General features: G+C 38.7%; 1 long non-coding RNA gene across 2 annotated transcripts; it reads right to left on the bottom strand.

The window, feature by feature from the left end:
* Positions 1-23,056: 23,056 nt before the first annotated feature.
* LOC140014833 (uncharacterized) lies at positions 23,057-26,554 on the bottom strand. Of its 2 annotated transcripts, XR_011821533.1 has the most exons (3): positions 26,379-26,554; positions 24,510-24,590; positions 23,057-23,249 (listed from the first exon to the last, which is right to left on the bottom strand). It is a non-coding gene; the product is annotated as an uncharacterized lncRNA (long non-coding RNA). The 2 variants fall into 2 exon arrangements; XR_011821532.1 differs by lacking the exon at positions 23,057-23,249 and having other exon boundaries at positions 24,212-24,590.
* Positions 26,555-27,334: the final 780 nt, after the last annotated feature.

Raw genomic sequence — 27,334 nt, 5'->3', positions numbered from 1 at the left:
ATATTTAGAGGTTACCAAGTGGTTGGTGTGAGAGAGATAAAAGGTTAGGCAAGTAATTAATGAAAGTGACATGTGTCACTTAGGGATTCCTTCTTACATTTGACTTACTATTTATCTTTTTACCATTTATTACATAAACCCAAAAATTGACTAAATATCTTCCATTTCTTCCAAGCTTGTGGCCGAACCTCTTGCTCAAGAGAAGAACAAAATCCTCCAACTTCCTACCTCATAATCTTGCTCCAATCTTCAAATTAAACCGATACAATTTCAAATCACTCCATAAAATCTCTTCTTTAGGTGTTAGTAAGTGGTTTGGTGAAGTGTTTTGGGAAGCTAAGGTGGCAAACAACTCTTCCTCTCTTGTTTACTAGGTGAGTGGTGATTGAACTTTCTCCTTCACTTAATGAAGCTTAATTAGTGCCTAGTGGTAGTTAAAGTGATGAATTTTGTGGTTTACTTCTTGGTTTTGGATGAATTGATGAAGTTTTCAATTTATTGATGAATTTTCTATATACGTTGACGGAGAGTCAACCGGTTTGGATCAAGTACTGCGCTGGAAATTTGGCTCCTGAGAGCCACCCGTATCCTTCTGATTTGAATCATTGGTTCCTTTGCTTTACATCTGGCATGTGTATCTGATTTGTTAAATGTGAAATGCCATGATTTTTCTGCTATATGTTTGGTACCTCATTGAGCGCAAGCTCACCCCTTTCTGTTCCTTTTGTTTTCCTTACAGGAAAATAAACTCTTTTGGTCTAGATTTGACAAATGGCTGCCAAATTGAGCTAGTTGAACATATCTTTTGTATAGCTCATGTATTAAAACCCTAAGTGTACTTTTGGGGCATTTTCTCTTTTGATTTGGCAAACCGTGTATATGTATTAACTTTTGAAAACTTTTGTATGTCATTTTGGATTGAAATTTTGGATTGTAATCGCTAAAGTTCAGATGTGAATGTTTGCGTGTTCTTTCGGTTGGGTTCTGTCGGGTCGGTTACTATCATGGCCGACTCCGGATTTTCTTTTCTTATTTTGGGTTTTTTTTTCCATTTTGACTTGTTTACGCTCGTTTGTAAGTTCCGGATCGCAATAGATATTTCTAGTCTGCATCGTTAGTCCTGGCGAGAGCTGGGCAGGCAGCCCGCTAACCCCTTTGGTTCGCCTTAGGGGAAAGTGGGGCTGTTACAAGTGGTATCAGAGCCTGTTTCGCGTGGTCTCTACGCGGAGTGAGCCTGGACTAAGTGGTGAATAGGTATGAAGGATTAAGTGCTCGTTCGAGCCTAAGCTCTAAATTGTGAATGTTATAGATCTTAACTTTTCTTGTGGTATGTGAGGACCATAGATAGGTACGTCTGGTAGGAATTTCGATTTTTGATGATTTACTCTTGGGACTGGCCAGTTCGAGAAGTGAATTGTCTTATTTCGGATTCTTGTGCCTGAGTACTCCAGAGTTGAGGCGGTGTTCGTCGGTGAGAGTTGCATTTTGGGAACATGAATAGGCTTTGTTCGACTGGAATGAGTACAAGAGGTTAATGGATATTTCATTTGGATAATAAGTGACGTGAGAGACCGGACGGGTTATTTGACTGCGACCGGGATGATATCGCCTTTACTTTTGATTTGTTCTTATACCGTTATGACATGACATTGGTTTGAGTATTCGTGCATATGATTATTTGTCTAAGATGACATGTATTTTGAAGGTAAAATTTCGAGGACGAAATTTCTTTAAGGGGGAGAGAGTGTGAGAACCCGTAAATTGCATTTTCTAGGTTTTCGCATTTTTCATGACTTGTTTGCTGCACTTTCTGTATCCGAAAAATTTTCTATATAATTTTTATGAGTAAATATAGTTTTTAGAGGATTTTTCTAGTATCGTATAATTTTTGAGAAATTAAGAGCGTATACCGGACGTGGGACCCACTAGTGCCAAAAGTTCGGGAAAATTCGGCCAACTAGGTTAAGTCTTGGATACTGGATTTAATTTATCGGTTATTATGAGATATTTAGAGGTTACCAAGTGGTTGGTGTGAGAGAGATAAAAGGTTAGGCAAGTAATTAATGAAAGTGACATGTGTCACTTAGGGATTCCTTCTTACATTTGACTTACTATTTATCTTTTTACCATTTATTACATAAATATCTTCCATTTCCGAAATCCGAACAGACTATAGAAAATTCCCGTCAGAATAAAATCGAATTAATGAGCCACTGAGGTGGTATCAGAGCCATATGCCGACGGTTGGGACTCTACGTCCTTTTACTGGAAAAGCCCCGAGCCTCTCGTTCGTGAAGAATCACGAAGCGAAACTCTCCGTAGGGGATGCCCGCGTGCGGGTGGCAAGCTGATAGGTACCTTGTGATGTGACCCTGAGAACTGTCACAGTTGGTATCAGAGCGCTTTTTAATTTCCTGTGACAGCCCCACCTTACCCTAGGGCGAACCAAAGGGTTCGGTGGACCGCCTGCCCAGCTCTCGCCAGGACTAACGGTTCGGTATAGAACGAACTAAAACATCCCGAAACTGACCAACGCGGGTAAAATAAATAAATAAAAATAAAATAAAATAAAATCGAAGTCGGCTATGAATAGTAACCGACCCGTCAGAACCCAACCAAATACCAAGCAAACATTCCCATCTTGAAACTTAGCATTTACAAGCCAAAGTGGCATACAAAAGTATTCAAAAGTGGATACATGTCTGGTTTGCCAAATCAAAAGGAAAACAGTTCCCAAAAGTACATTTAGGATTCCCGTCAGAATGTGATGTTGTGGCTATCCTTGATGATGGGAATTAATGTTTAATGACTCTAGGAGGTGGAAAAAGTGGAAGATTGCAATTAATTTCTGTTTTGGAAGAAATCTGGAAAATTAGGGTTCTTGGTTCTTCATTCTGTCCGAAATTTTTGGTCCTAGATAGAGGCCGAATTGGCCTTGGTTTAAAACATGAAAGTTGTATGTATTGATGTGTTAGAGGTTCCTACAAAATTTCAGGTCAATCGGAGTAGTGTAGAATGAGATATATCGATTTTACTGTTGCTGTTCTGGGTTTCAGGATGTGCGAACTGCGCTTGTAATCGTCTGTTTTGACTGGAATTGGTTTGGATTTGGATGTTGGTGTCTTCTGATGAAATGTAGCTTGATGTCTTAGCTATCATATTCCTTTGGAATCAATGCATTTGGACCTGTATAGACTGAGTTGGATTAATTACAGCATTGTGTGATTTGTAAACCTGCAATCTCGGTTCTGGTTTGTTATTTGGCATATTTGACCTAGTTGTACTAGGATTTGGACTGAGTGACCTTCTACATTGTTGTAGCCCTGTCTTTTAGCTTCGAAATGGTGGGTCTTGGACCCTCATCTGACAATTGTAGTGTCTTTGGTGCCAAAACAACAAAATGACGTCAAAAACTGTTTTCTTGGGTTAAAGCTTATTTCCATTTCCGGATTTTTCTGGTTTCCTTTAATGCTTATATATTCTTATGGAACCTTATTTTGGTAATACTTGGCCTTGGTTTATGACTTGTAAACGAATCTGATTGTGTTTATTTGAATAGTTTTAAGGCTTGTTTTCATTCCGATCATTTCCTAGCTAACTTTTGTACTTGTACTACTTTGAGCCTAGTGAACGGCTGTTGCGACTGATTTGAGGTAATAGTGAAGCCTTAAGGGCTGGAAAAGTAAGAAATTTAGGGGAAGTGCTGCCCCATTTTCTAGGCCGTTTGGTTCCTTTAAGTTGGATTTGCCTTTTGGTAGAAATGAAAGGCTTTTGGGTTGTTTGCGCCTAAGTCTTCATGTTACCTTTTTGTTTCCAAGAAAATCATGTTTTTGCACCCTTGCATTAGTATTTATTTGGCAAGGCATACGACGTGTAGTCGAGCCTCACTTGTGCATTCCGTTTGCTCGATTTGGATATGAAACCTTCAATTGGTTTATTTTGATTATTTTAGGGTTTCTTGGCGATTAAGGCCAATCTGAAGTAAAAACTTTTGAGGTATCTGTACTTGAACCGGTGAGTGTACCACTCCCCTCCATTGCTGTTTAACTTGATTTCTGCTCTGCAATCTGTTTTATTTGTTTGAGACGAGGGTGTACTTTATCACACTCGTTCTCTTGTCTGTTCATATGCCAATTTACTATGCAAAATTTGAATCTGTTATCTGTGTCTGCATCTGTTCGGATATCTATGACCTATGAGCTCAATCCTGTGGCTAAGTTATTCGAGTCGGGCCGGCAAGGGCCTGGACGATTAGATAACGAACCACGGTAGTCTGTTCGGGGATTTTGGGTATTGAGACCCCTGATTCCGGGTATACTCGAGTATTACCATTTCTGTTCGGTTACGGTGAGCGGGCCCGGTAAAGGGGTGTTTGGTGGACGGAATTCGGTGTAAAGAGGGGTCTACGGACGTTTTGGTTCTATATACGTTGACGGAGAGTCAACCGGTTTGGATCAAGTACTGCGCTGGAAATTTGGCTCCTGAGAGCCACCCGTATCCTTCTGATTTGAATCATTGGTTCCTTTGCTTTACATCTGGCATGTGTATCTGATTTGTTAAATGTGAAATGCCATGATTTTTCGCTATATGTTTGGTACCTCATTGAGCGCAAGCTCACCCCTTTCTGTTCCTTTTGTTTTCCTTACAGGAAAATAAACCCTTTTGGTCTAGATTTGACAAATGGCTGCCAAATTGAGCTAGTTGAACATATCTTTTGTATAGCTCATGTATTAAAACCCTAAGTGTACTTTTGGGGCGTTTTCTCTTTTGATTTGGCAAACCGTGTATATGTATTAACTTTTGAAAACTTTTGTATGTCATTTTGGATTGAAATTTTGGATTGTAATCGCTAAAGTTCAGATGTGAATGTTTGCGTGTTCTTTCGGTTGGGTTCTGTCGGGTCGGTTACTATCATGGCCGACTCCGGATTTCCTTTTCTTATTTTGGGTTTTTTTTTTCCATTTTGACTTGTTTACGCTCGTTTGTAAGTTCCGGATCGCAATAGATATTTCTAGTCTGCATCGTTAGTCCTGGCGAGAGCTGGGCAGGCAGCCCGCTAACCCCTTTGGTTCGCCTTAGGGGAAAGTGGGGCTGTTACAATTTCAATTAATCAAATTAATTGTGAATCAATTCCCAACCTAATAAATATGAATAATAGATCCCATAACACTTTTTAACAATTAAAAAGGGATCTAATTCAAAAATTGTCAAAAGTTTTAAAACTTCAAATTCTCAAAACAATGGTTTCCTAAACCACTACTGCTCTTGTTTTCTAGCACTTCCGGCAACTACCTCTGGACACCACCACTTCAGCCACCACCGCTGAGGTCTCCACTGACCATCAACAGCAGCAACTCCCAGCGGCAGCCACCAGGGTGATCACTGGAAGCAACCACTCAGCTGCAACATCAAGGTGCAAAATTTTCCCGTGCCTGATTGCTACTGCTCTTCGTTATCGCGCCTGTTTGCTGGATAGCGGAGCTACCACCGCAACAACCAATAAAATCTGTAACTTTTCCAGATTTTAAAGATTAGTCAGAGGCCGCAAAATTTCAGAAAACCAAACCCATAACAATGCTATAATCATATTACAACAAACTTGTTCATTCAAAGCTTTCTTGACTAATGCAAGGGATTAAGATGGAAGAATATCAGACTAGTCAGAACCGTAACAAGAGTCCAAGGTGCATGAAACCAGTTCCAAGTTTCCATATAGTCCCAATATTTATATTCCTCCGAAACTTATTCTTACCACAATTTCATATCAATTAAATCCAACCAGTAATATTAATCCATGAATCCAAAATTGCTTAAAATCATACGTAAAATTCTTAGGGATGGCTCTGATACCACTGTTGGTGATCTGCAAGAGTTGCTGGTCTCTTAGTTTTATGAAAAAAAAAGGTTTGCAGCCAAAGTGCAGCAGTTTTGCTGCTGTAATAGCCGACATTGCTGCCAGCGATCTTCCAAGGGCTGCCGCTGCTATGTGAGGCCATGGGAGGCTTCCTTGGTGGTGGTGGAAGGTTGCTATAGCTCTTGGTGGTTGCTGGGTAAGCAAACCAAGAGTTTTTAAGGCGTGAGAATGCATCAAAACTGCTGCAAATTGCAGCAGCAACCTATGCAAGAAAAAGTTGCAGCAGGTTGCTGCTGTAGCTGTGCTCTATTGTTGCGACCACCTGGGAGCTACTGCTGGGAGCCGTTGCCACTGGTGATGAGTGCAGAACCCAGTGGTGGTGACAGTAGAAATGGTGGCCAGTGGTGGTCGCCAGTGATGCTAGAAAATGATTGCAAGAGTGGTTTAGGAAACTAAAAAATTTTTTTTTCCTAAAACTTGAAGTTTTGAACTTTTGGCAATCTTCTGAATTAAATCCCATTTTAATTGTTAAAATGTGTTATGGAATCATTTATTTCATATATTATTAGGTAGGGAATTAATTTAGAACTAATTTGATTAATTTGAATTATTTTCCCATTCTTTCCTCAAATTAGTTGAGGATAAAATTGACCTAATAAAATTTAATTTTACCAATATTTCTTGCGTATGCATGGACCCAAACTTTGTTTGGGACCTTAGGAATTAAATCCAATTAATCCATGAATTGAGATTGCTTATTTTACGTGCTTTTCTTTTATTTAAAGTTGTTTAAATTATGAGAATGCATGGTGGATGGTTGTGGATATAGTACGCAATATGATTGTGATATTTTGAATGGTTACAATCATTCTAGGTTTGAATGGTTGTGATTAATTTTAAAATAGGGCCTGCGTGTCCTGCCTTTCTTATTTTCTAATTGTAATTTCTTTTCTCATCTAAATTCCCCCCGAATGTAACTCGGGGTTTCTTGTATACTATTTGTAATGTACAATAGATAGAAATAGATGATAGGAATTTATATAATTTATATTTGAAAAGGAGAAAGGATGCATACGACGACGAAGGAGTTCATCTTGAAATTAAAGGTTTTAGTCACATGCTAATTTCCCCAATGGCCGGGAAAATTAGTTTAGGAATATCCACAACCATCCACGATTTAAATTCATGTTTATAAGTTTGAAATGGTTATATGCATGTTTATTGATGAGACCAAATGAGCAATTGTTTCAAAAATTTTAATTATAAAATATTTTTGGAAAAAGGAGACAAATCCCTCAACTAAAATATTAAATCAATAAAATGCCTTCCATCATTATAGTATAAAACTAGAGTAGTTATTAAGTGCTAGCTTGTTGGGATTCACCCAAGGCTGCCTTACTTACTACGTGTTTTTGCTATGAGAAATGTTCTCAAGAATGATGGGTTTGATTTAGCTAAAATTATGATTTGTTGGGATTCACTCAAAATCATTAATTTTAGAGGCAAGTGTTGGGTTGATTCATAGAGATTTAAAGTCAAGAGTTGACACCCAACTGATCTAGCAATTACAATAAGTTGTAATTGGTAAAAGTACCTACCTTTCATAATTATTTTCGATTTGTTGGGACACACTCAAGGTCGAAATAAATTAAGATAGGATCCTAGCCACTATGGAATTTTAGAAATTCCCGATTCAATTTTAGAGGGTAATTGATTTGAAAAGAAATAGTGGAAATAAAATCATAATTTTGAAGTTTTTATGATTTTATTAAACAAAACATTTTTCAAACAAATTCTATCTTTCATTTTGTTGTAGTGTGACGGCCCCACCTCCCCTAAGGTGAATCAAAGGGTTCGGCGGGTCGCCTGCCCAGCTCTCGCCGGGACTTAGTCGTTCACCACAGTCCTCACTTAAAATTGGAATAAATCACGAGAATAAATAGCGCAACGATCCAAAACTTAAAGCGGAACTTATATACATTGCCATCTCCAAAAGGAAGTATAAAGATCGAATATACAAAGGTTCTCCATCCTTCATACGTCCAGCCCGTGCCAAGCACTAGGCGAGAACCACTACAAAAGAAACAAAAGAACTAGACTGGCTAGTCTATGCTCTCATCCTGCTCGCCGTCCCCTGTTAAGGAAAACAAAACTAAAGGGGTGAGCTAAAAGCTCAGTGAGGTTCCGAACATAGAATCAAGCCATAAATCAAACATAAGTCAAGAAACATTTACAACATGTACAATAAACCATACATGAAAATGATACGTTCGTTCGTTCATTCGTTCGTTCATTCGTTCTCCTGTCATTTCCCTTTCCTTCATTCATTTGAAAATGCATTTTTCGTTTATACATAAAACCCTCGTTCGTTTGTTCGTTTGTTCATTTCATTCACCCTCTCCTGGACATTGGCCAGGCTCCACCAACCTCCACCAACCTACAAGGTAATACTCGAGTATACCAAACGTTCACCCAGGTCACCATATCGCCCGACCGAGTCCGCTTCTGGCTCGAGTCGATCGGTAACAAGGGCAGTGGCCAGTTCAGCCAAAAGGCTTACATTCATGCACAAGTAACATTTCAATCGTTCAATCATTGAAAAGTTCACAATCATTTAGGATGAGTGCGATAAAGTACACACTCGCCAAGAAAACTCATTTTGGCTAATCATTGAAAGCGTTTAACATGTTATCAGTCATATATACAAGCCATATAATCAAGAAACATAACAAACAAGGAACACTCACCGAATTATGCAAAATAACGTCCAAAATGTCCTATCGGATCTTACCCTCGGTCACCGAGAAAACCTATGATTCAACGAGAAAGAATATTACAATTCATCTAGCAAAACAAGTAAGTGGAATCAAGGAACTCGACTAGTTACGAGTAAAACGGATAAAAGTGACTTTAAAGTGAAAAACAACCATTTGGATCTGTGGACGGAAATAACTAGGGTGTCATAAACCAAACTCAAAGGGTTATAACAGTTCCAATGGAAAACACTTGAATCAAAGTCAAGTCGGAATCCAAATAGATAGGCTTAGAAATATTATTTTTCAGAATCGTGTATGTGGTTCAAAATCGATATACATTCAAGTAGGTATTATGGCCTACATGTCTTGACTGAGAAAACCTTAGGTCATACCTCGATATTTTGGTATGAAGTAGTAAATAAACATTTGAAGGTTCAAATGGAAAAGGTATCATGTTTTAAGATGGAAAACAGGCATAGTATTTGCCAAACGAAAATATACAAGTTCAAATAGAAGCTTAGCCCTTGAGCGAAAATTTGGGCAGCACACCCTTTGTATTTTCCTATTTCCAGCCATTTATGGCTTCATTATTTTTCTCATCCAGTCCCAAAGTCACACACAAAATAAGTTCATTCAATAGCCGTTCAGTAAGCTCCAAGTAGTACAAGTACAATTCAAGTTAGGGAAAAGTCCGGAAATGAAAGTTAAGCTCTAACCATAAAAACAGTTTTTGACCTCATTTTGCGGTTTTGGCACCATTGGTACTACGATTATCGGATGGAGGTGCCAGATACACTGTTTCGAAGCTAAGAGATAGGGCTACAATGTTGAAGAAGGCTACTCAGACCAGTTTCTAGTGCAATCAGGTCAAAAAATCAATATACTAAACCAGAACAGCAAAAACTGGTTCACCAACCGCATTCTGGTTCAAACATCATAAGTCAGGCTACCTAAGTCCAAATCAAGTGATTCCAAAGCCATCCTAAAGATAAGATACAAGGATACAATTCATCCGAAGACATCAACAACAAAATCAGAAGCATTCCCAACCAAAATAACCAATTACAGACGCAAATATCAAATTCGGGTAGAAACAGGGCAGCAGGGGTATTTCAGTCTTTTCACAAGTTACGTTGCTCCGATTCACCTGAAATTTTGTAGGAATCTATAAATCATCATTCTATACAACTTTTATGTTTTGATCTAAGGCCAATTCGGCCTCTAGCTAGGTGCAACAGTGTCAGGCAGAATGGTGAAAATTGGAACCCTAATCTGGAATTTTTGCTTCAAACCAGAAATTTTCCACTAATCCTTACAATTATCATACCAAAGCTTCATTCTAACCCATACTAGACCATCATACATGGCCAAACCATATGAATCATATGAAAACAGAAAAATCCCGAATAAATATAAAACTTCACCAATTTCAACCAAAGTCACAAAATAACACCTAAAACCATCTATTTAACTCACATAAGCCATCAATTGAACATTAACAAAATTAAAGGAAAGGTTTCTTGGTCACTTACCTTGCAAACCCAAGAAAAGAAGCAACTTGGTACCTTAGCCTTCCAAACCACTTCACAACCAAGCTTAACTTCACTAAACTAAGAGGTTTTATGGAGTAATTTGAAGATTAAACGGTTTAATTGAGAGATTGGGCAAGATTAGAGGTAAGATTGTGGAGAGTTTCTTTTCTTTTCTCCTTGTGAGAAGGTCGGCCAACAAGAAAGAAATAAGAAGAGATTTTGGGTCAATTTTGTTATATGGTAAAGGTAAAGTTAAATGGTCAAAGTCCATGACCAATAGAAAAGTGTCACCTAGCACCCTTTTTGTTCATGGTTATCCTTTTGCCTCTCCAACAATAATCCACTTAAGGTAACCTCTAATTGTCTCTTATCACCTAGTACATTAATCCCTGGATACTAAACGTAACCTAATTGGCCGAATTTCATCGAACTTACCACACTAGTGGATCCCACATTCGATATACACTCTTAATTTCGCATGAACTAACTTATACTAGAAAAATGATTTAAAAACTATAGTTGCTCATAAAAATTATCTGGGAAAATTTCTAATAAAGAAAAGGTATAACAGTGTGCAATTAAATAAAATAAAGCCTAGAAATTCAGAAAATTTTCGGGTCCTCACACTCTCTCCCCCTTAAGAAATTTCATCCTCGAAATTTTTACCTTCATTTGCCTCATACGAGTCCGGAACTGCTTGGTTGCCTAACGCATAAATTTTTGCTGGCCCACTAGTTCGGTTGCCTCTTTCATTTGCTTGTTTTGTTTTAGCTCCCTCCAGTTGCGGAATACTACCTCCGCGTGACTGTCTCCGCGGACAGTTGCTAACTTGGTGCTCACCACTCCCACAAATCAAGCACTTCCGCCCTTTCCGCCAGCAATCGTTCTCGGTATGATTGGCCTTTCCGCAATAGCCACAAGTCAAGTAGGAAGCCATTTTTTGGCTTTCTGGAGAAATCTCCCCATATCCGGTTTGGCTTCCTTTGGTAGACCTTTCCTTTCCCGCCCCTACTGTCCATGGCGGGTAGGACAAAAAGTTCACTTTCTGCATTTTAGAAGGTGCTATTGATTCACTAGGAGGTTCTTCAATCACACTACCAACTGCACCTCTTTTCCGAGTTTGGGAGGCTTTTACTTGTGCCTTTGCATTCTCGATTCGTTGGGCCTTCTCAAGGGCCTCCGTAAAAGTATTCACTTGCACCGCGGCTAATGCCTCTTGGATGTCCAAATTCAGTCCCTGTATAAATCGTCTTACTCTGCGCCGTTCAGTGGCTACCAGTTCAGAAGAAAACTTGGATAATCTTGTAAATTTTGTTTCATATTCGGCCACACTTAACGTTCCCTGGCGTAACCCAATAAACTCCTCCTCCCTCCTTTCTTGGACTAAAGGTGGAAGGTACTTCTCATTAAATTCTCTTATGAAGTTCACCCATGTCCAGATGGTCTGTTCTCTTTCCCACTTTGCTCTAATTACGTTCCACCATGATCGGGCCGGTCCCTCAAATTGAAATACTGCAAAGTTCACTTGCCTTTGCTCAGTGTAGTTTAGGGCTGTGAAGATATTAACCATGGTTTCTATCCATTGTTCAGCCACATCCGGATCGGGCCCTCCAAGGAATTTTGGCGGAGCAAACTTCTGGAACCTTTCAGGTGCCTTATCCTCGCCTATCACAGGGTTCCGATTTTGGATTACGGGTATTTGCCCTTGTTGATCCACCAGTCTTGCCAAGATATCCGTCATCTGTTGCATTGCCGTTGCCATTTGGTCTCCAGTCGCAGCTCTTGATCCCTGCCCTTGCTCGGCTGACGTTTCCCTTTCTCCTCTTGATTCCGGGGTCCGCTCAGTTCCCCGGCCTCGACCACGTCCATGACTACATCTCCCGTCCATAGATATGTTTTTCTCTCTCTCTTTTCTTTTCATTTTCCCAAAAGGTATTTTAGTGAATCAGTAAATTAACTAAGCACCAATTCCAACATACCAAATACACAAGTAAACATATACGCACATAACACGCCAGATCAAGGAGGCAGATAATCAAATACACAAATACATATCACAAATACATATCAAGTTTGACAGATAATATATACACGAATTCACATGCTAACGTCATGTAGTAGCCATATATGGGTGCATCAAAAGAAAAGGGATACGTTGCCCCACACCCTGTTAACCCTGTCCGGTCTCTCACGTCACTTTCTATCTAACTAGATGTCCATTGACCTCTCGTGCTCATTCTAGCCGGACAAAGCCTGTTCATGTTCCCAAAATACAATTTCCAAGTACTTAACGCCACCTCAACTTTGGAGTACTCGGGCACAAGAATCCGAAATAAGACGATTCATATCTCGAGCTGGCCAGTCCCAAGAGTAAACAGTGAGTGAGTCCTGGCGAGAGTTGGGCAGGCGGTCCGCTAAACCCTAGGGTACGCCCAGGGGGAGGTGGGGCCGTCACACAAAAGACTAAACACCTTCCCGAGCGATCCCCGCGTCGGCCCCCTGCTGAGGAAAACAAATGGAATGAGGTAAGCTATATGCTTAGTGAGTAATCAGGGGTATAAATGTAAACTCACATCCAGATAACAAGTATTCAGGTTATTTCGCATCAATAACAGAAAAGTAACATCACAATGGTAGGATACGGGTGGCTCCAAAGCCAGTTCAATTCCCCGAGCTTGAACGCCTGTTGACACTCCGTCAACCAAAGTACTCATAGACCGTAGACTCCACTTAACTTTCCCCGTTCACCTTATCAACCCCCGCTGGCTAGTCAACAGCACACAGCAAATCGAGCGAAATAAAATAACTTAGCTTTCGTCAAAGCTTTAACAAGGAACTAAATCCCAAGATTAGCATGGAACTATCTTCGACCAAGCCCCAACTGGCTCGAATAGTTCGTCTAACCCTTGGAACCGAGCTGGAACCAAGCCCTGAGATATCCGATTTCTCAATAGATGGTATCTCTCAATAAAGTACACAACAAAGTAGTTACCCCAAACAGCACACAGGAAATGCGGTTTAATTCAAGTTATGTAGTCACCCCCATCAGCACACAGCAAAAGGGTGATACTCAACATAAGGCATGTATTCTCACATAGGAAATCAAAACAAATGATGGGCTTAGGTCGAGTGAGATAAAGTACACCCTCGCCTAAGTACCCATTTAACATATACAAAGCACTTTAACAATTTCACATCAATAAACAACCCAATTACTCACTTGATAAAGCTTGGAATGAAAAATGATACAATTCACTGAGTTTGACCGTCACCGTCAAAAGCCTCACAATCTGTATTGACAGATTATATAAACACATAAATGAAACGGCCATACAATAGCAGTTTATAACTTAAACGATCGAATACGGTCGAAAACGATCAAAAATAATAAAAAACGGTCAAAATGACGTTAAGTCCAAAAGAATGTCGAAATTGGCCGAAACGGCTGGAATGGTAATAAAATACCAAAAGTAGACCTAAACGGTCCAAAACGGCAAAAAGGGTTCAGAAATGCATGTGCGCGTCCGTGAAAATGAAAATGGTACAAAACGGGTTACACGATTTGCCCATAACTGAAGCTGTGGTTATCGGATCAAAATGTACTAGATGGTGTCTCGAACCTTAGACAAAAGATTATAACTTCCATGAAGATACCTCGACCATTTTTCAGTGCATCCAAGTTAAATTTGCAAAATACAGAACTAGAACTCCAAAGGCTAGTTTATCTTTCTCGTGAAAATTTGGCGGCATGCCCCTTGTGTTTACCCATTTTCCAGCCCTTTATGGCTTCAATATTTTCCTCAAACAAACTCAAAGTTACATACAAAATAATCTCATTTCAATAGCCGTTCAATAGACTCAAGGTCATACACGTACAAAATCAAGCTAACGACATGTACGAAAATGAAGTTTAGCAAAAGACAGATTTGATGTGTTTTTGTGTAACGGACACAACCGAGGCTACGCGTATCGGATTGAGGTGAAACGTATACCGTTTCGAAGCTAAGGCAGAGAGCTACAACTTTAGTGAAGACCACCTAGTCTAATTTCCAGTGTAACCCAGTCAAATTCCCAATTCACAGAACCAAATTCCAACTAATCGGCTAATTAACTGTACTGCCTTCAAATGGCCATATCTCAAGCTACCAAAGTCCGTTGAAGATATTCTTGGAGGCGTTGGAAAGTAAAGACATAGTACAAAAACTTTAATGTTTTGGAAAATGGCTAAATCAGCATGGATCATAGTGAATAGACACGGTCAATTGGATGAACTGTCTAAAACGGATCACTGGATGCATCCTAGGGCGGTGAGGGTATTTTGGTCTTTTCACAGGATAAGTTACTCCAATTGAGCTGAAATTTTGTAGGCAACCATAAAATGTCATTCTCTACAACTTTCATATTTTGTGCTAAGTCTAGTTCAGCCTCTAACATGATTAAATAGAACCGGACAGAACTGAAGCTAAGATTTCCAGAAATCTGGAATTTTTGTTATTTCAAGCTATAATTCATATTTTCACCTTGAAACTACCACTACTACTACCTTTACAAGATCATATACCACATATATGCATCATACAACACCAACCCACAAGAAACCCTAACTCAAAGGTCATCCATCCAATCATCAAAATTCTTTGAAACAAGCATCACAAGCACTATACTAACATTAATACCCAACTTAATCATGATTAATGGAAAAGAAATGGTTGATCAGCCATTATACCTCAAGGCAAGACCTTTCTAGGATGATCGTTCACCTCTCCTTGATATTCTTGGTTCCTTAGGCTTCCCAAGCTTCCAACTAGTGATTGATCGGTTTAGTTTTTCTTGTTGGCAATAAAAAGATTGGATTCAAGGTTGAAGATGGAAAACTCTCTTCACTCTCTTGCTCCTCTTGCTCTCGGCTGACCAGGAAAAAAAATGAGAAAGAATGAGCTCAATTAAGGGATAAGAAGGCAAGACAAAAGGTTGGGCAAGAAACCATAGATGGGTGACACTTGTCACCACCAAAGCCATCCAAGTTTCTCTTTCTTTTCCTTGCATTTTGGGCCACATGTTTCGGTTATGAGGCTGAGGATGAGGGGGAATATTTTGCAAAAATATCAAGGGTATGTGGTGGTAAGGAAGTGGTGGTCAAGTGGTGTGTTCAATCGGTAGTGATCAATATCCGTCGGTTCGAGCCGATTTTCTTAAATCGCGTATACTAGGGTTTTTAACTTCTAATCACTAACTTATTATTATCACTTCTAATCATATAATATTTCCTCATCCGAAAGTCACTTTTACCTACCAAATTTGATCCTCACTCCGTAGCAAATAGTCACACTACGGAAAAACGTGAAAACCCTAATTCGCTCTAACTTGGAAACGGACAACGAAAACCCTTACTTCTATATTCATTTACACTTATTGTGGGGTGATTGGGTAGTAGGGCCATAATAAATGAATAATTTCCAAATAAAAGGGCATTTTTAAGAAAAATGTGAGGGGTTTTACAATTCCATAAATTGAATTTAGGGTTTCGGTTAAAATATGAGAAATTTGAGAAAACGGTCAGTCACAAGTGAAACTAGGGTTTTGATTAGACTTTTAGGGTTTCCAGTCTTTTAAAATAAAACAAGTTTTTAAATCAAACCCAAAGAAATAACTTTAGTTTCTTCTTTAAAACAAAATAATGGTTTAAAATAAAAATAAACTAAAGAAACCGTAGTATCTTCTTTGAGACTAAACAAAAGATGATCCTAAAGTTGGGGTATCACATGCTCACTGCCTTGAATCCGGCCAACTTTTGGCCGGATTCTGACATGGCATTTGTTCTTTTCGTTCTTCGTTGGAGCGTTTAATCAAAGTTCTATTGCATCGTTTAGTTTAGCTAATTTAGTTTCTGGTAGTTCATTTTCTCGAATTTCTTTTGCACGTTTTGTAGGCTTTACATGTGTTTCGGCTTAGTAGTCCTGGCGAGAGTTGGGCAGGCGGTCCGCTAATCCTTAGGGTACGCCCTAGGGGAAGGTAGGGTTGTCACTATAAGTATGCATAAATGGACAAGTCAATACAAAAGGTAACAAGAATAAATCACATTCAACTCATATTATGGTACCAAAAGTTTCATCTACTCCCTGGATCTAAATAGTTTAGCTCATAATAAGAAATAATAAAATAAAGCTCAAAGATTCATTGTATGAACTCATATTGAATCACAAGTAAAGATCGATAAGAAAAGCTTAGCCAAATAGATAAACAAACTCCCAAAATCTTCTATTTCTTCACCAAAATGAGTTGTACAATGAAATATTTCTCCAAGTTCCTCTTTACAAGACTTTCTCTCCTAAAGAGAAAAAAAGATCGAGTAAGTTCTTTCTTCTAAGACTACTTAACTCTCTTTCTATGATTCTTACAACATAAAGATATTAAAAGAGTCAAAAAGTCATGTTTGAAGTGACATAAATCTTCATGCACAATTTTCTAGGATTTCTTGAGCAGCTACAGCTGAAATTCTTGGCTAAAAATAAGCTGGAAAAGCTGTGGGAAAGTAGAACAAACTACCGTACAAGTTGTATTTTTGTTTATAGAATACACACCCTTAAGGCCGCGTATTAACGGTGCGTATTGCTTCCTCTATCTTTTTTCTTTTTTTTTTGTCTTTTTCTGCTCCAGCTTCATCATGAAGATAAAAATACAATGTGCCTACATTTTGAGGTCACGTTTTAAGGCCAGAAAAACTGCATTTGTTGATCTAATTTTCTCCAAATTATCCTGGAATCGCATCTGACATAATTTGCATGAATCTCATTGATTCGACTTGATCACTACTCTTCAAATCCTACAAATAAAATCAATTTTGCACATTAAATTGCTCAAATTTCCATTTTGGCTCTAACATAAAACTTATACAAAAAATAGAAGTTTAAAGAGCAAGTTTCATCTCTAACGACCCTAATTCACACCAAAAACAATCAAAAAAGCAAACTAAGAACATGAAAAATAAACATCTATCAAATTTCCCCACACTTAGATCATTGCCTGTCCTCAAGAAATAAGAATTACTCTTCAATAATGATTCAAACAATTGAAATAACATATGCACCTTTTAATTCAATTTCTCAAAACAAGGAAAATAGCCATTATGCGATCATTTCTTTATCCTCAAGTTCTCATAAAATCAAGTAAAGGAGAGCCAATTATGCTTTCAATTCTAACTAGTTCAATTCAATTTCTCATCCTCACTCAATTCCACAAGCAAGTGACTCATATGGTCAATTGGTAGCTTCCTAATCCTATGATCATCTTCCTTTCAACTTAAAGAGGAATTTATTCATATATCATATCAAACATTACTCAAGTTGTGAAAATATCTTTTGAAATGAAGATCAACATTTTTAGATGAAAATCCCCAGTTACTCAACATTTCATATCCTGAAGTTGTTTCGCATACTCTTAATTCAAGTGCCGTTTTACGGAAAGTCAACATTTGTAGATAAAAACACCCAATTACTAAGTATAAGAATCATTGGAGTAGAACATCATTTATTCACTTTTTTAATATTTATTTTCATTTTTTTTTAGATGAACAAATTAAAAGAATAATCATTTCCTCAAAAGAATTTTCATAGGAAGAGTATTGCAATTATTGACCATATTTATCACTCAACTATGTAAAATCAAGTAAAGAGAAGAATCTTCATCAAACTTGGAATGACTTAGGCATGACTTAGGCATCATTCCTCCGTCGCACCTTACTCCTGAGCACCGTGGCAATGATCGAGGATCCGATGGAGCTAGTGAGGGAGGAGATCCTGTCACGACCCCACCTCCCCCTAAGGCGAACCAGAGGGTTCGGCGGGCCGCCTGCCCGGCTCTCACCGGGACTCAGTCGTTCACTACAATCCTCAAACAAATACAAGATACAATCTCAAATATAAATCTAATATTCCAACATTTACATATCAAAAGCGAAGCGTCCACGCTTCCGCAGCGCCACTCTGATCCTTGATACCAACTATTATACAGGAGGAAGTCCAAAACTAGACGATTACACATCCAAGCAATTCTAAACGTTCAATACAATCCCAATATGAACGATTACGCAAAAAGGAAATCCAAATTCAAGCCACGCATGAGATAATCCATGAATAAACACTACAAGCCCTTCCGTCGCCTTGAGCCCTGTGGAGGGGAATAAAATATTTTGGGGTGATCTAGAAGCTCAGCGAGTAACCAAGAAATTCAGTTATCAAATCAGTTTCACAATCGTTCATTTCAATAATGTCATGCTTCAACAATCAATGCACTTTCACTTCTCTCATGAGCCAGTGAAATCATGGTACTTAGACGTCCAACGCTCCAAACAATCATTTAACATTGAACATTAACATTGAACATTGAACATTGAGCCCATTGGTGCTCTACAGGAACATTAAACGGTGGAGGAGACGTCGGAGTCTAGCACACGAATTCCAAGTACTCATTTGAGCCAAAACATGTCAAGAACTTATATGCCGGCACACAGGATATGCAATCAAAGAAACGATGCAAGAAACATTTTAAAGTAACGTTGCAAGTAGTTTAAGGTCACTCACCTCCACGGCTCACAATCCTCGTCCAATATAGCCAATTCCATCATTCAACTCCAAGCCTTTCACATGAAACTTAAGGTAACCAACGCTATTAAAAGTCGGACAGCATTTCCCCTTAATTCCTTTATTTTCCAACCTACAATCAAACCCAATCACATAGCAATTAACCACAATTGCTCAAAACCAGAAAACAGTTTTGACGTCCTTTTGCGGTAATGGCACCAAAGGCGCTACGATTGTCGGATGAAGGTGCAAAACCCACCGTTTCGAAGCTAAGAGATAGGGCTACAACAATGTAGAAGGCCACTCAGTCCAAATCTCAGCACAACTAAGTCATATATGCCAAATACCAAACCAGAATCGTAATTGCAGGTTCCCAAATCACACAAAACTGTAATCAGTCCAATTCAGTCTATACAGGTCCAAATGCATTGATTCCAAAGGAATATGTTAGCTAAGACATCAAGCTACATTTCATCAGAAGACACCAACATCCAAATCCAAAGAAATTCCAGTCAAAACAGACGATTACAAGCGCAGTTCGCACATTCTGATCAACCCAGAACAGCAACAGTAAAAACGGCATAACTCACTCTACACTACTCCAAATACCCTGAAATTTTGCAGGCACTTCAAAATCATCAATACCTACAACTTTCATGTTTTGAGAAAAGTCCAATTCGGCCTCTAACCCTATGATCCAAAACCGGACAGAATTGGGGGTTATCAACCCTAACTTTTCTCATTTCAATCCAAACCCAAAATTGATTGCAATTTCCTATCATATGCACCTACTAGAGCCATAGCCCCTTATTACCAACCATCAAAAATAACCACACCATCAAGATCACATAAAACCAGAAAATTCACCAATAACTCGTAAACTTCACCATTTCATCCAAAAACAAGAATTAAATCACAAAATTCAACACTTTAGCTTCCACTAAGCACAACTCAAGCTTCATTAAGTGTAGGGGAAAGTTCATATACCGCTCACCTAGTAAACAAGAGAGGGAGAGTTGTAGGACACCTTAGCTTTTCCAAAAAAACTTCACCAAATCACTCACTAGCACCAAATGGAGGGATTTTATGGAGTAGAAACTAGATCAAGCAAGTGTTTTGGAGGATTTGAGCTAGATAATTGCCAAACTTTGAAGAGGTTTTTCTTCCTTCTTTGCTAGAGAGAGAATCGGCCAAGAGGTTGAAGACAAGAATGAATTTTGTGTGATTTTTGAGATATTTAAGCAATTGGTCAAAAGTCAAGAAAATGAATAGTAAGTCATAAGCTATTTCCAATACAATGGTGACACTTGTCACCTTTAGGTTTAAAACTTATCTTTTTGTCTCTCCAATACAAATATCTTAACACATTGTAAACTAATATCACTTAATACAAAATTCCAACAAGTTGTCAAAAATATAATGCATTTACCGCACTTGCGGGTCCCACGTCCAAAATACGCTTTTAATTTATCAAAAACTAACCGATACTAGAAAAATCATTTGAAAACTGTATTTGCTCATAAACTTGATCTGGGGAATTTTTCTAATCAAGAAAATGTAGAAAAGGCGGGCGTTTAAAAAAATAAACCCTAGAAAATTAGAAAATTTCCGGGTTCTCAAACTCATTTTTTTTTCGGGGCGTCACAATCTCCCCTCCTTAAAAGAATGTCGTCCTCGACATTCCATCTTGTACCAATCAAGTCGATACATCCCGCAAGGATGACTAATATGGCAAACCAAACCCACAGTCCGGCATCCTAAACTTCAAGCCTAGGATACACTACAGAGATCTGAAGCCTAAGCTCTGATACCAATTGTCACGACCCCACCTCCCTCTAAGGCGAACCAGAGGGTTCGGCGGGCCGCCTGCCCGGCTCTCGCCGGGACTCAGTCGTTCACTACAACCCTCAAACAAATACAAGATACAATCTCAAATATAAATCCAATATTCCAACATTTACATATCAAAAGCGAAGCGTCCACGCTTCCGCAGCGCCACTCTGATCCTTGATACCAACTATTATACAGGAGGAAGTCCAAAACTAGACGATTACACATCCAAGCAATTCTAAACGTTCAATACAATCCCAATATGAACGATTACGCAAAAAGGAAATCCAAATTCAAGCCACACATGAGATAATCCATGAATAAACACTACAAGCCCTTCCGTCGCCTTGAGCCCTGTGGAGGGGAATAAAACATTTTGGGGTGAGCTAGAAGCTCAGCGAGTAACCAAGAAATTCAGTTTCACAATCGTTCATTTCAATAATGTCATGCTTCAACAATCAATGCACTTTCACTTCTCTCATGAGCCAGTGAAATCATGGTACTTAGACGTCCAACGCTCCAAACAATCATTTAACATTGAACATTAGCATTAAACATTGAACATTGAGCCCATTGGTGCTCTACAGGAACATTAAACGGTGGAGGAGACGTCGGAGTCTAGCACACGAATTCCAAGTACTCATTTGAGCCAAAACATGTCAAGAACTTATATGCCGGCACACAGGATATGCAATCAAAGAAACGATGCAAGAAACATTTTAAAGTAACGTTGCAAGTAGTTTAAGGTCACTCACCTCCACGGCTCACAATCCTCGTCCAATATAGCCAATTCCATCATTCAACTCCAAGCCTTTCACATGAAACTTAAGGTAACCAACGCTATTAAAAATCGGACAGCATTTCCCCTTAATTCCTTTATTTTCCAACCTACAATCAAACCCAATCACATAGCAATTAACCACAATTGCTCAAAACCAGAAAACAGTTTTGACGTCCTTTTACGGTAATGGCACCAAAGGCGCTACGATTGTCGGATGAAGGTGCAAAACCCACCGTTTCGAAGCTAAGAGATAGGGCTACAACAATGTAGAAGGCCACTCAGTCCAAATCCCAGCACAACTAAGTCATATATGCCAAATACCAAACCAGAATCGTAATTGCAGGTTCCCAAATCACACAAAACTGTAATCAGACCAATTCAGTCTATACAGGTCCAAATGCATTGATTCCAAAGGAATATGTTAGCTAAGACATCAAGTTACATTTCTTCAGAAGACACCAACATCCAAATCCAAAGAAATTCCAGTCAAAACAGACGATTACAAGCGCAGTTCGCACATTCTGATCAACCCAGAACAGCAACAGTAAAAACGGCATAACTCACTCTACACTACTCCAAATACCCTGAAATTTTTCAGGCACTTCAAACTCATCAATACCTACAACTTTCATGTTTTGAGAAAAGTCCAATTCGGTCTCTAACCCTATGATCCAAACCCGGACAGAATTGGGGGTTATCAACCCTAACTTTTCTCATTTCAATCCAAACCCAAAATTGATTGCAATTTCCTATCATATGCACCTACTAGAGCCATAGCCCCTTATTACCAACCATCAAAAACAACCACACCATCAAGATCACATAAAACCAGAAAATTCACCAATAACTTGTAAACTTCACCATTTCATCCAAAAACAAGAATTAAATCACAAAATTCAACACTTTAGCTTCCACTAAGCACAACTCAAGCTTCATTAAGTGTAGGGGAAAGTTCATATACCGCTCACCTAGTAAACAAGAGAGGGAGAGTTGTAGGACACCTTAGCTTTTCCAAAAAACTTCACCAAATCACTCACTAGCACCAAATGGAGGGATTTTATGGAGTAGAAACTAGATCAAGCAAGTGTTTTGGAGGATTTGAGCTAGATAATTGCCAAACTTTGAAGAGGTTTTTCTTCCTTCTTTGCTAGAGAGAGAATCGGCCAAGAGGTTGAAGACAAGAATGAATTTTGTGTGATTTTTGAGATATTTAAGCAATTGGTCAAAAGTCAAGAAAATGAATAGTAAGTCATAAGCTATTTCCAATACAATGGTGACACTTGTCACCTTTAGGTTTAAAACTTATCTTTTTGTCTCTCCAATACAAATATCTTAACACATTGTAAACTAATATCACTTAATACAAAATTCCAACAAGTTGTCAAAAATATAATGCATTTACCGCACTTGCGGGTCCCACGTCCAAAATACGCTTTTAATTTTTCAAAAACTAACCGATACTAGAAAAATCATTTGAAAACTATATTTGCTCATAAACTTGATCTGGGGAATTTTTCTAATCAAGAAAATGTAGAAAAGGCGGGCGTTTAAAAAAATAAACGCTAGAAAATTAGAAAATTTCCGGGTTCTCAAACTCATTTTTTTTTCGGGGCGTCACAATCTCCCCTCTGTGACGCCCCCACTTCTCCCAAAGGCGAACCAAAGGGTATCCGCGGGACGCCTGCCCAGCTCTCGCCAGGACTCACTACAATCCATCATTCAAGAGCTCGAAATACTTTAATTAACTTCAATACACAATTAAGGTACTTCAAATATCTCACACTTACAACTAAGTAGCTTTCAAGCTTAAATACAACCCAACGGAAAATGGTACAATAGCCATCCGTTATAATATAACTTAAAGTCTTCAAAAGAAAACATTCTAGTACTACTCACGAGTACCCTTGGTCTCGAACCCTGTAAAAGAAAACCACAACGTGGAATGAGCTACACAGCCCAGTGAGGTTCCAAGACACTCTAACGGTTCAAATAAATCAAGTAAGTTGGGCATATCATATGCATGGTTCAAGGTTACACAATGGCATGTTATCATGAGGTGATAATCTTTGTACGGTAATTTGAGACATTTATCATGGTATGAGACATTGGCATGTATAGTTCACGAGTGATTGGAGCTTATTACAGGCATAGCTCAGGATTTCATGTTGGCATTTTAGCACGAAACAATTATTATGATACAAGGTAAACATATACTGTAGGATACGGTGTTCCAGTGGAACTCTGTCGGTCATCTGCACCTTATGACTTCCGGATCCCCTCGGTTTGACTGGCCATCACCTTATCCCTCCAGTGGTAATACTCGAGTATACCGAAACGGTTGTCCAGGGTTCCAACCTACCCGACCGAGCCCAGTCCTGGCTCGAGTAGGTCAGTAACCGAGGCAGGGCCCAAGTTCAGCTTAGAGCTTACAACATGCACAAGTAATCAAGTAATTCGACAAAAGGTAAAATTCATCATTGAGTAGGTCGAGTGAGATAAAGTACACACTCGCCTAACAATGATGGACAACTTCATATAACATGTGATTCATGATAATCAAGTGATCAAGTGGATACTTAGCACGTAAGCACGTAAGCAATACAAGTTGATTTCATGGGAGCATATAATTCACGGATATCGAATAATCATATAGATTAGAAATCATATGAGCAAATAGTCAGGTAATCAGGTAGTCATGTGGGTTGGTAAACGGTTCACGGTTAACGGTTAACTGTTCACGGTTGACGGTTAATTGACAAGCATTGGTCATATGCATAGGCCATCATTGGCCGTTATCCCATTTTTACCACGTGAGAGTCGAGGAGATTCACTCCAACGACGTATGCAACCTTAGCATACCAAGTCATGTTATCCGAGTATTTTCAAGCATGAATTATTCATCTCAAAAGAGAACGAGTGCGATAAAGTACACACTCGACTCCATTTTTCAAAACCAAGTAGACTAAGTAAACAATCTAGCAAGTTAAGCATGTATCGAGTTCATATGGTCATTTGATATGGTTAATGATTTAACCAATTCATGTAGATATACAATGCAAGTATACATTCCTTAAATAGGCATGAGTATGGTAAATACTTAACACATAGCACTTAATAATCATGAAATAAGCGTGTCCTAGACTTATTCAATTACGTATTCCTATATGGAACACTCACCTAGTCAAAACAAGCGAGTAGTTTTCAAACAAGCGTTTTAGGTGTCCGCTCCGAGTTCCCCTTGGAGATTCCCTCGAGTGCCTGAGTAAACAACCATTAACTATTATACACTATCACTTAGAACTCCTACTTATCAAAGAAGGTTGTACAATCTAAAGGGAATTCATGAATTGGGCCTTAATTATTAATAATCGAGGCTCAAGAGTAAAGTTTTAAAGTCTAAAGAAAGAGACTAACATTTTTCATGAAATCGAGTTAAAAATGTTCAATCGGTATCGAGAAAAGAAGGTAAGTTTCCAAAATCTCATTTCTAAGAAATTGTCAAATTTTAGCTTTGGGTGTCAATTCTAGAAAAATCGTATCTTGCACTACGTAGGTCCAAAATTGGAAAGCTTGATACTATTGGAAACTACATTCCGAGTACTACAAGTTTCTAGAAGACACTTTTCCATGATTCGAAATGGAAGGTATTCAAAAGTTGGATCAAAGTTACTGCTGTAGAATACTAAGACAGTTTCAAGGTTGGTTTTTGGCCAATTTTGGAAATTCAGTAAAATTCACTTGTTTTGAACTAACCTTTGAAATTTGGAAATCAAATAGTGTTGCAATCCAAGAGTATAACAAAACAAGCGGATTGAGAAACGGAGTTTCGAGCACCGAGATACGGTAGCCCGAAGTTGAGCAAATTCAAGACTGGATGAGAATTTTCCAGATTTGAACCTCTAACTTTAGTAATTCAATTGGGTATCGAAACGAACTTGAATCGGCACCAAAATTGGCAGTATTTCAATACTATATGGAAGGTATCTCTCTATCGAATTTCGGGGAAAAATACCTTCGGCAAGGTCGTTAATTAGCCAACCAAAGTTCAGGAAAATTATAAGGCAATCTGCCTTGAGACTTTCATTACCCAATTCAAAACGTCTAATCAAGCAAACTATACAACCATGGTTCATTTGTGAAATAAAGGCCTAAGAAACATCCATAATGCCTTTGGTAAGTGTTTAGTATCAAGAACATCAATTAACAAGTTCACTCCAATATCTTGTTCCAAACCAGTCCAACATTAGGGTTTTTCCAAAACAGAGCAGTCCACTTGTTTCAGTCACAACTCAGTCAATATAGCTCGAAATTGAGCATGGCTTACGCCGTTGGAAAATACATTCATAGTACTAAAACATCACAGAAGAAGTCATTCCCAAATTCGGCACCCATCTGGTTCAAATTCGGGCATCAAGTTGCTGCCTGAACACTTCATTCCAGACGAACAGAGCAACAGGACAGCGAACTTAAAACATTTGGTTCGGCTTGCTCACAAGGAATCAGAACGTGCATTTTATACCAAATTAAAGCTAGGAATTTCTAGTTTCAAACGCCACCAACGGCACATGATTTCGACATCCGAGGACAGAGGTATAGCCAAAATACCAACGCTGGACAGTGCAATACGGAACAGATTTCCAGATTGCCACTTCTAGGAGAAAAATTCATTTGACCCACCAAACGTTAATGTTTTCCAACGAAAATTTTTACACACATAATATAACATATATACATCAGGTTCATGCCAATAGATCACCAAAAATGGGCCTTCTTATGGCCGAACAAAACAGGGGCATTTTCGGAAATTCTTGCCAAGACCTCTACTTTGAGTTTCCAACAATAACACTCCATAAACTCATCATTATAACCACTAAACTACCATTAAATCCAACATTAATCCTTAAATCAGCAACAACAACCCAAGTGTGGGAATACCAAGAGCCCACTCATTTCATTTTCACCATAAACAAGCTAACTAAGTGCATGCATGAGCTTAATCTTGCTATATAAATTCCAAAAGACAAGAATCCAAGGGTTGATCATTACCTATTCCTTGGGTGTGCAAGATCAGAAATTTCGGCCCTCTTGAAGCTCCAAGAACCCGTGAAGATGCAGCCTTTTGTTAGCTAAATCCAACCTCCAAGAGGTTTGCTAAGTGGTCTCCAAGTTTGGTGTGATTTGGAGGTGATTTGGGGTAGTTTTGGTTGAGATTAGTGTGCAGAATTTTTTGTTGCAAATGAGTTAGAGAGAGAGAGGAGCTTGGCCGGCTGTGAGGAGAGAGAAGAGAGAGTGTGATTTTGATCTAAGTTGGCTTCTCAAAGAAGATTAAATGTGTGGTGAAAAATTGTTCCAAAGTCAACTCTTGTAAGGCTCGTTTGGCACGTTTTTAGGCTCGATTTTCTCGCGCGTTTGGTTCACTAGTGCACTAAACCTCTAATGCACTCATGTTAATATAAACATTATTCACTCTTAATTGTCTCGAAACAAGGGTCTAAAGTTCCTGAATTTAAATCGCGCGTGTGAAAACGCGTATCTCCAATTTAAGCGCGATAACGCGAAACTTCCGAGAAATTCTTATAACGATAGTACTAATAACTATCACTTGAGTATTTAAACATTAAAATGCCTAATTTAGGTCCATTGTACATGTCTCCAATATTTCAAACCTATTGTACTCTCAATCGATCAAGATTTCCAAAGACGTGTTCACTATTTTCACTAAACGAGCTTCCGAAAATTAATTTTTGAAACAAGTCATTTTAAAAATATAATGAAACTATATTTTCATGTAATTAGGTCTCAAGAGCTTAGAAAATAATATTCGGAGTAAAAGACCAAATAAATAATTAAATAAGCTAAAAATAGGAGATTAAATAAGTAAATTTTGCGAGTCCTCACACCCTCCTTAAAAGAATGTCGTCCTCGACATTCCATCTTGTACCAATCAAGTCGAGACATCCCGCAAGGATGACTAATATGGCAAACCAAACCCACAGTCCGGC

Source organism: Coffea arabica, chromosome 9e, assembly GCF_036785885.1.
Source record: "Coffea arabica cultivar ET-39 chromosome 9e, Coffea Arabica ET-39 HiFi, whole genome shotgun sequence".
Classification (NCBI taxonomy): domain Eukaryota; kingdom Viridiplantae; phylum Streptophyta; class Magnoliopsida; order Gentianales; family Rubiaceae; genus Coffea; species Coffea arabica.
The sequence above is the reverse complement of the archived record's forward strand: the minus strand, read 5'-3'. Positions and strand labels throughout refer to the sequence as shown.